This window comes from Engystomops pustulosus, chromosome 6 (genome assembly GCF_040894005.1).
Source record: "Engystomops pustulosus chromosome 6, aEngPut4.maternal, whole genome shotgun sequence".
In the NCBI taxonomy this organism is placed as follows: Eukaryota; Metazoa; Chordata; class Amphibia; order Anura; family Leptodactylidae; genus Engystomops; species Engystomops pustulosus.
Window position 1 is genome coordinate 25,726,475 of NC_092416.1, and position 10,472 is coordinate 25,736,946.

The window sequence follows — 10,472 nt, forward strand, 5'->3', positions numbered from 1 at the left end:
AGAGCGTGCGACTGCAGGCAAGGAGGCGTGCGGCCTACACGCTGGGAGCCGGAGCACAGACAGCAGCCAGGAGAGGTAAGTGAGGGCAGGGAGACGGGGACCGGCAGGCAGCGGAGCACGGATCCGCGACATGGATCGAGGGAGCACCCGTGACATGGGGCTCCAGGAGCCTGGAGCCCCTGGAGTTTATTTGCATAATTTTAATAGCCTTTTTTGTAAAATCCAGGGCATAAGGAGGTAAAAGTAAAGCAGATCCTGTCAGAGGTGACACACACCATAATGTCAGTGCGCTTGGTTTACAATCCTCCATCCTGATGGTAGCTGTCCTTTAAGTTATTTCAAAACCGAAAAATTTTGAACTTTGAAAAAAAAAAAAAGAGATTATTAAAATTTTTGCCATATTTTCTATATTTTCATAACTAAATGTGAAAAATCCCCCAAATGTTTCAACTAATTTGAAGTACAATGAAACTATTTCAAAATCACCTGGATGTGTTAAAGTGGTGACACAGGACAGATTCTAAAAATAGTGGCTTCTCGGGAAGTTGTAATCTGGCCTCGGTAGCAATGGATTAAGTTGCTTTTATCTGTTAAGAACTGTAGTCAATAACTACCCTTTAAGTGTGTGAGACCATTAGGGGATGTGGTGGAGGGAACACACAGAATGTGTCCTCTAAACATTTGGATACATTGGGGCAGATTTACTTACCCGGCCCATTCGCGATCCAGCGGCGCATTCTCTGCTCTGGATTCGGGTCCGGCCGGGATTTAAGAAGGTAGTTCCTCCGCCGTCCACCAGGTGGCGCTGCTGCGCTGAAAGTCATCTCATCGCGCCGGAATGCACCACCTCGGACCAGGTGAAGGTAAGAGCTCCCCAAGCGACACTTTTTCGGTTTTTAAATGCGGCTGTTTTTCCGAATACGTCGGGTTTTTCGTTCGGCCACGCCCCCCGATTTCCATCGCGCGCATGCCGGCGCCGATGCGCCACAATCCGATCGCGTGCGCCACAATCCCGGGGCAATTCAATCCCCGGGATTCGGCGCAAATCGGAAATATTCGGGTAACACGTTGGGAAAACGCAAATCGGGCCATTAGTAAATGACCCCCAATATATAGGGAGTCCATGGGGCAGATTTACTTACCCGGTCCATTTGCGATCCAGCGGTGCGTTCTATGCGGTGGATTCGGGTCTTCCGGCGAATCCCTAAGACAGTTCCTCCGACGTCCACCAGGTGTCGCTGCTGTGCTGAAGTCCGCCAAGGCCCGCCGGAATGCACGGGCCTATACCTGGTGAAGGTAAGTGCGTGTCCCGCGACACTTTTTTTTTTCAAATGCGGCGGTTTTTCCAAATCCGTCGGGTTTTCGTTCGGCCATGCCCCCCGATTTCCGTTGGGTGCATGCCGGCGCCAATGCGACACAATCCGATCGCGTGCGCCAAAACCCCGGGGCAATACAGGGGAAATCGGCGCAAATCGGAAATATTCAGGTAACACGTCGGGAAAATGCAAATCGGGCCCTTAGTAAATGACCCCCAATGTGTCCTCTAAACATTTGGATACAATATATAGGGAGTCATTGGGGCACATTTACTTACCCGGTCCAGTCGCGATCCAGCGGCGCGTTCTCTGCTCTGGATTCGGGTCCGGCCGGGATTTATGAATGTAGTTCTTCCGCCGTCCACCAGGTGGCGCTGCTGTGCTGAAAGTCATCTCATCGCGCCGGAATCCACCACCTCGGACCAGGTGAAGGTAAGCGCTCCCCAAGCGACACTTTTTCGGTTTTTAAATGCGGCGGTTTTTCCGAATACGTCGGGTTTTCGTTCGGCCACGCCCCCCGATTTCCGTCGCGCGCATGCCGGCGCCGATGCGCCACAATCCGATCGCGTGTGCCACAATCCCTGGGCAATTCAGGTACAATCGGCGCAAATCGGAAATATTCGGGTAACACGTCGGGAAAACGCGAATCGGGCCCTTAGTAAATGACCCCCATTGTGTAAACCATTGTTCTTGTGGGCTTCTATGGGAAGCAGAAATGTGCATCAGTGGTGACAAGTGGTACTGCAGCGGGCATGGCTCATACACATGGGCAGCTGTGTAATATTGTAATGTGTCACCTTTGCTGGAAATGACACAGCCTCATTAACTAAATTATTTTTTATCTTTTAATTAAAGGGCTGGACTTCCTTTACCTTGAAATAGATATTAAGCAATAAGTCCAGTGTCTAGAATCTGGAAATCCACTTTATCTGTAACCTTGTAAAATGGACTTAATGACAACCCGCGTATCCTGTATTATATAACATAAGCATTTACCTCTCATGCAGGATGTCAGGATTCAGTGCTGCAGCCAGTGCAGAGAGAAGACTGAAAGATGGAGCAGCCCTCGTACCCTGCACCAGAGGAGAACCCTGCATTTAGGTCTCCGGTGGTGATGACCACCCAGCCCACCATGGTTCCCATGCCTAGACCTGTATACACTAATTACATGCCCTGGTCCATCTGGAACATGATCTTCTGCTGTCTGCCGCTGGGGACTGTGGGGTTAATCTTCTCCATGAAGGTAAAAATGATATATATAATATGTCTTATATTATAAAAAGTAATAAGGGAGTTTCCTTGCTGTCCTCCTCAGTTTAGCCTATCCCTGCAGTAGCCCTCTCCCCTGTCTGTGCTGATCATCTCTGTGATACTGTGGTTTGTCAATACAAGACACAGATTGTAACTGCTGGAAGGGAGGGGCTGCAGCTTCCTGCTCACTCTGGATTTAGGAGGGGGAGGTCATGTGATGCAGCTCTCAATAGCTAGCAAGAAAGCCTTGTGTATGCAGCTCTGTAGATGCAGAAGTCTCTTCTAAAAATTGTGAGTTAAAGGGCTACCCTGTTTTCTATAAGACCCCAGTCTGTGAAAATTCTGCAGAACTTTCTATGTGTCTTCCTGCACATCAAGCTGTGCCGTAGACTCCTTTACAGCCCCCTCCCCCACCTGCTGCTCTATGGACACAAAGTGCAGACTATATAATTCATGTAACTGTTTCACAGCTGGGTTATATTACTTATTCCATGCTACATAATCATCAAAGTCATGACAGCTGTCAGGCTAGTCACTATATGTATGGTACTGTATGTATGTCGAATCCAACTGGACTTCCAACTAAATTACTCCATGAAAGGCTACTACACAAGGGACAAAGCTGTTTTCAAAATAAACACTGAACGAAGCAAGGAACCTAGTGTTAGACCCCCACTAATTTATCCTATGGATAGGTCATCAATAACAAAAATCTAGGGTCAGGAAGTAAGAGTTTTCATTATAGAGACATTGCTTCTCAGCCGCCTTGTAGGCGTGTGGGGACTTATAGCCATTGATGCTCCACTGAGGGATTCTGGGAAAATATGATTAAATATGTTTTCGAGGATGGGACAAGGAAAACAATGCCTCTTTGCACGGTGCCAAAAAGAGGAATTTTTTTCCTAGTCCCACCCTGGAAAACATGTTTGCATATAACCCAAATCTGGAATATCCATTTCACTCCTCTAATGGTATAAGATACAATACTGTTCTCAGTCACTGTAAGCAAGCAGAGATCTATAAACGTGGGAATGTGATATGACATGTATTTTCTGATGTCCCCTCCTCCAGACGCAGGACGCTGCACATCTCCAGGATGTCACGAAGGTCTCCCGTTTCTCCCGCTCGGCTTTCCGATGGAATCTATCAGCCACGTTATTGGGGATCTGCATCCACGTGACATGGATTGGGGTTGTCGTATTTTTCCATCTGACTGGAGGCTTTAAAAACCAGACGATGCATAACGTGGATGACGAGGACTGACACGTATCCGCTGCTGTGGAGGGAAAGACTTGGGTTGTGTCAGACCACTATATGACTATTGACCTTCTGTCTCTGGATGGGACGTGGACCTTGTACGATGATGAGGATGGATCATCTCCGCACTTCTACCTCCTCACAATAAAGTTTACTATTTTTCATAGATTTTGCCTCATATCTAGATACACATTTCATCATCCCTGCATATAATATCAGCACATTCCACTTCTGAAATGCTCTGTGCTGCTGGAGGACCCTGCAATGGTCTGTAATCATTCCCAATCATCTGATACAATTGCATAGACTGTACTACACAGATTCTCCATTGGGGGGAGCACAACCTCCTATCACATAGTTATTATATAGAAGGTAACTGTGCAGCCTCCCTGACTGTATACTTATGGTCAGGCTTTAGGAGGTTATAGAGATAAGGATAACTAACAACTGCTTCCCCCTGAAAACAGAGAGGTTACACAGTCTCTACCTGCCTGTATGATACTCCATGGAGGCATCATGGGATTGATAGCAGGCACCCCTTGCTCTTCTATTGTCTCTCACCCCTTGCTCTTCTATTGTATGCATTGCAATCACTTAAAGGGGTGCATGGATGAATTTGTTTTTGTTTCTGAAGTGTTTCTTTAAGAGCATCATGGCTCCTTACTACAATACCTAGTTCCTCAAAGCAAATATTTTCTATGTTATGGCATCTCAATTTCCCCAGGGGCCTTGTAATTGGTGCCTAATGTAAAATTCATACAAACATATGTAATGCCCTGAGAGGCGTCATTACTAAATCCTGCATCTAGTGATCAGATACTTCCTGTTATTCCTATCTAATCATGTTACTGTACTGCCACCTACTGACCAAACAGAGTGTTTGTACCTGTATATTTTGTTGCGCTGTTATTAAGGGTTACAATTATTTTGTTTATCTTTTGAATGAAATTAATGTCATTTTCTTGCAGATTCCCAGGCTGTGATTGGTTGGTATTTTGGGAATCCCCAGAGGAGAAAGTCTATAAATTTGGCCTATATTTCTAGGTTGTTCTTCTTTTGTGTCTCTATGAGGAGATATTAGGCTGCATTTCCGCTGAGGCATATTTTTAATTTGGACAACCCCTTCAATATCCGAATATTTCCCAAATTACAGAAAAATCTCAAATAATCCAGTACAAGAATACTCAATGGGGCACATTTACTTACCCGGTCCTTTCGTGATCCAGCGGCGCGTTCTCCGTCGAGGATTCGGGTCTTCGGCGATTCACTAAGGTAGTGCGCCCGATGTCCACCAGGTGTCGCTGCTGCGCCGAGGTCCGCTGGAGTTCACCAATCTATCCTGGGTGCTTCTAAGCGCGTGTCAAGCGACACATATTTTTTTTTAAACACCGTGGTTTTTCCGAATCTGTCAGTTTTGCGCCACAATCTGAACGCGTGTGCCAAAATCGCGGGGCAATTCAGCGCAAATTGGGGAAACCCGGTGGAAAAAAACGATTCGGACCCTTAGTAAATGTGCCCCATTTTGTGGTCAGTTGCTCTATATTATTTAGGAGCACAGTGTGGGCTGAGCTGCGCTAAGTTATTATAGGATTGATAACAGATATAACAGTCTGGGGGTTATACATAATTTATGGGTGTGGGGGGAGGGACTGTGTGGTCAGTTGCTGTATATTATGTAGGAACACACTGTGGGATATAGTTATTAATCAGCGGACACAATACTGAAAGTGACTCTGGTATTTTTGGGAGCGTAGTGTGGAGATGTACTGCAGCCAGTCAAATACATCTGGGGCCATATTCAGCAGTAACACATAATGGCCATTAAGATTTGGAACTGAGGAAGCAGATTATCACCTAAAAGTTGCTAGATGCCACTTCTCATTTGTATCTAACCAGTATTGTTACTGATTTACCGTTTATGTACATGCTGCAGGGGCTGTGACCAGTACTACAGCGGGCGAAGGTGAGTCACCGTGAAAGGCATTAGGACATCTGTATAATATTGTAATATATAATTGAAATATTCAACCCATTTTTTTTATCTATGATTACTGTAATTTCCATTGGATATTCCAAATTGGATATTAGGTAACTGCCGATAAACATACCACGAAGAGCTGACAACAAATCCATTTGGTATGCAAATTGTTACAACATGTTACAACATCAGAATCTTATAATAATAATAATAATTCTTTATTTATATAGCGCACACAGATTACGCAGCGCTGCACAAAGCATGACAAATTGGTCCCTGTCCCCATGGGGCTCACAATCTAAACAACCTAACAGTATGTTTTGGAATGTGGGAGGAAACCGGAGGACCTGGAGGAAACCCACGCAAACACGGAGAGAACATACAAACTCTTTGCAGATGTTGACCTGGGTGGGATTTGAACCCAGGACTCCAGCGCTGCAAGGCAGATGTGCTACTCACTCAGCAACCATGCCGCCCTTTTATCCCGAGTAATTCATGACCATCCCCTTATATAGTAAGGCAGTCTGTGCCTATACATAAAGAAGACTGAAAGATGGAGCAGCCCTCATACCCTGTATTAGAATCTAACCGGGTATTCAAGCCTGTGTATGCAGCGCCCCCTCCTGTGGTGATGAGCACCCAGCCCACCATGATTCCAATGTCTAAACCTGTTTGCACCAATTACATTCAATTATATGAATAACATTATAAAAAACATAATAAGTGAGGTATATAGAGTAAAAGCGTAACTCTGATAATATTTTTTGCCACCAATAAATAGCTCTTTTATTGCCTACGGCCAGCAGTGTCTTTGCTATCCTCCTCAGTTTAGCCTGTCCCTGCAGTCACTGTCTCCTCTGCCTGTGCTGATTATTCCCCTAAAACTGTCCTGTGTAAGACTCTGCCGGCTGGAGGGGAGGGGCTGCTGCTCCCTGCTCACCCTGGAGGGAGGGGGGAGATCATGTGATGCTGCTCTTTGTATTTATCTGCAGAGCTTTGTGTTTGCATCTCTGCAGATGCAGAAGTTTTCTGCTGAGAATAATGAGATTCAAGGGCTCCTCTGTTACCTATCAGCCCCTTCATCCCATTATGTGATTTTACAAAGCACAGGCTGTGTCATAAACTCCCTTACATAGCCCTCATCCCCTCCCAGCATCTGCTCTCTAGACACTATCTACACAGCAGGGAACCTATTAAATCTTAGTTATCCCATTGTACAGATTATACTTCATGCTACTATTTCATTGCTGGTTTCAATTACTAATTCCATACTCCTTCATGTGATAAAAGCTGACAGGATACTCACTACATTTTCCTGTATGTACCTACTATGTAGTGTTCACTGGATTTACTGCTAAATTATTTCATTAGAGACTCCTTTGCAGCTCTCTGAGCACTATCTTAACAGCAGGGAGGCTGGTTATCCTAAGTTCTTACAAAGCACAAAATATAAACTTCATGTAACTGTTTCACAGCTGGTTTCTACTACTTATTCCATGCTACATACTCCTTAATGTCATGACAGCTGTCAGGCTAGTCACTATATGTATGATACTGTATGCACAGACTATGCAAAGCTCAGTTGATTTACATCTAGGAATCTTGGATTTCCAAGTAAATTACTAAGAGGTCACTGCACAAGGGATGGGGCTGTTTTTTCCAACTCCTTTCTAAGTTTCAATGTAAGCACTGGAGGAAACCAGAGCCAAGTTTTAGACCCCATCCATCTATCCTATGCATATGTCTTCAATATCCCAAAGCTGAGCTACCCCTTTAATGTTCACATCGCTAATGGCATAGGGTTAAGAAGGGGGATGTAAATATTCTTAGGTTTCTAACTATAAGCAATAATGTTCTCATTCAATGAAAGCAAATAGTGATCTATAAAAGTAGAGCTATTATATGACACGTATGTGTCAGGACTCAGGTCCGGGATGTGCCGCGTCCCCGACGCGCGTTTCGGCACGCACTGAGCCTTCGTCTGACCCCCCCAGACGAAGGCTCAGTGCGAGTCGAAACGCGCGTCGTGGACGCAGCACATCCCGGACGGTGGAGTACCATTACCTTTTCTAACCTGGTAGGAGCTGGCTATTCACCTGTTTGCTTATTGTTTTCACAATATACCATTTGTCCCCTTTTTTCTTGGCCTTTAGTATTTGGGTGCCAATAGATTGGTCCATAGATAAAACATATCTGGTGTAATACACACCTCATGCCCAGCTCCATCTGTATACACAGCGTGCATTATTTACCCTCCATCTTGTCCGGGTAGTTCCGTTTCTGTATTTGTGCCACTACCCTTGTTTGCTCTTTTGTAAACTATGTACACAACTTTTATCCATATACCAGTGCCAGTCTGCTGTCACTTTGTTTGCATTTCCCATTAATAAAGATTCATTTTTAATTTCAATATTAGTTCTTCTGTGTCTGTCCAATTTCCCCTGCAATGCAAGGGGTACCCGTCTTATCCATTCAGTTGTTCTGGATTTAAACACACTAGGTGCGTTATTACATTGGGTTACCTATTACAAGACCACATTAGGTCAGTAGTCACACACAGTGATTCATATATCCCTGCTATTCTGGTACCCACTCCCACAACCAACCTGTTTATTGACCTTTATTTAGTAATCTGGTTTGTGTCATTGTTAAGGACATCTACCACCAGGATGAAGGATTGTAAACCCAGCACACTGACATACTGTTGTGTACCCCCTCTGGCAGGATCAATTCTTCTTTAAGCTTCCGGTGCCTTTGTTTAAAAAAAAAAAAAAAAAGTCTTTAGAATTATGCAAATGAGCCCGAGGGGCTCCAGCTGAGGGGTTCATTTGCATAACCCTAAAAGCCTTTTTTTTATTAAAAAAACAGGGAAATAAGAAACTAAAAGAAGAGCAGATCCTGCCAAAGGGGGGACACACCAGTATGTCAGTGTTCTTGGTTTACAATCCTTCATCCTGGTGGTAGACGTATTTTACATTAAATACTTCAGCCTTTTTGAGTCTATTGTGTTTTCGCCACCTTTTGTTTTATTATTGTGTCTATTCCAGTGTCCCCTCCATATTGTCTTTTATTTGTGTGAGTTCCTAAAAGTGACATTTCTTGCTGATTCTGTATTGTGTGGATAACATGTGTTGGAAAGTTTGTAACATCCGTGCCACCATTCGTTGGTGATTTGGGTGGCCATGGGCTATAATCCACTAGTGGATGTGAGTGTAACTATTAAACATGTGTTAGTTGTGGACCTTGACTTGATGTAATCATTTGGATAGTCATTAGTTAAATCTGTGAGTTTGTGTGTGTGTGATTCCTTGGACCAGAATTGTTCTTGGTCCAATTGTGGTGGTAATAGTATCTTCTGTTGTGATGACCACGATCTTTCTGTTTCCTGTGTGCATTGTTCCGAATACTAATTGTGGTTGTTTGTGATGGAAATATGTTTCTTGTCTTTTTTGATACACATAGAGATAGAGATAGTCCAACTTATTATCAATCAATGATCCCAGATGTTAGGAGAATTAGAAACATTCATTTTAGAGAAAAAGAAACTTATTGAAACTTTTCCGAATAGCGAACAATAGAGTCAAATAGACAACAGGAATTCATTTGTCTAAAACTAAATAGATTAGAAAAAGAGTGTAAAGAAGGCTAAAAAGTTTAGATGCAACTAAAATAGGGAACAAAAACATGGATCTTTAGATACACACAAAGTACCCATATAAAATAGAGAAGATAGACAACAACAAAAGAAGTATAACGAAAATCCTCCCATAAATAGCTATAATAGGTAATCAGTTCTGCAAAATCAGAGTTTCCCTTTTCCATCAAGGTGGATGTTTGCTACGTATTTCCATCTGCAAAGCCGCCGCTGGATGTCAAAAGCCGTCAGCAGGTGGTTGACGCCATCTTGGGTGAGATTGTCGCCTCCTGTGATGTCATCGGGGAGCGACAATCTGTTTCTGTAACAACTTCAAGGCTGTATGGCTTCTAAAGATCTGTTACAATGTGCCAGTGGTATACTGTAATAAATCATGTGTAAAATCCCCATATACTACCCATATGTACCCATATACTAACATATTATTTCATGCCCTCTTAGGAACTGATCGCTTATCGCTGATCGCTTATACAATATACTGATCGCTTATACAATATACTGTAGGCTATACTTTTTTTTTCAGAAGGGGGAGTCATAAAAGGGAAGAAGCATAAGCAGGAAAGAAAGTGAGAGGATAAAGGAAGAATTGGAGGGGAGGAAGGCCACTCAGGGTCCCATTCTCCTACCTCCCTTTTGCCTGTCCTTCCCTCTCTCCACCAGGTTTCGCTAAGTTCCTGGTTGCCCGTTTCTTTTTCCACACTTTTTTGTTGTTTTCTTGTTTTGTTTTTTTTATCTTCCTTTTCCTTCCCTTTTCTGTCTCTCTATACATTTGGATGTAAAATACTGCATGATGTGTATAATGTTTTGGCTATTTTTTTTTTTCATTCCATGTATGTGACGTATAAACTAGTGTGAATAAAAAATAAAAAAATTAAAAAAAAATAAAAAAATACTGTAGGCTATACTGGCAGAGATCAGTATCCATGACAGGACTATAAGTATCTATGGGACTGTAGACTATCATGAAAACTGATCAGCGTCCTCTGATGACGTCACAGGAGGTGGTGATCGGGAA

General features: G+C 43.6%; 1 long non-coding RNA gene across 1 annotated transcript; it reads left to right on the forward strand.

Annotated features, from left to right (window-relative positions):
• On the forward strand, nt 1-4,039 carry LOC140065605 (uncharacterized). The gene is made up of 3 exons (XR_011847980.1): nt 1-75; nt 2,324-2,559; nt 3,639-4,039. It is a non-coding gene; the product is annotated as an uncharacterized lncRNA (long non-coding RNA).
• The last annotated feature ends 6,433 nt before the right edge of the window (nt 4,040-10,472 follow it).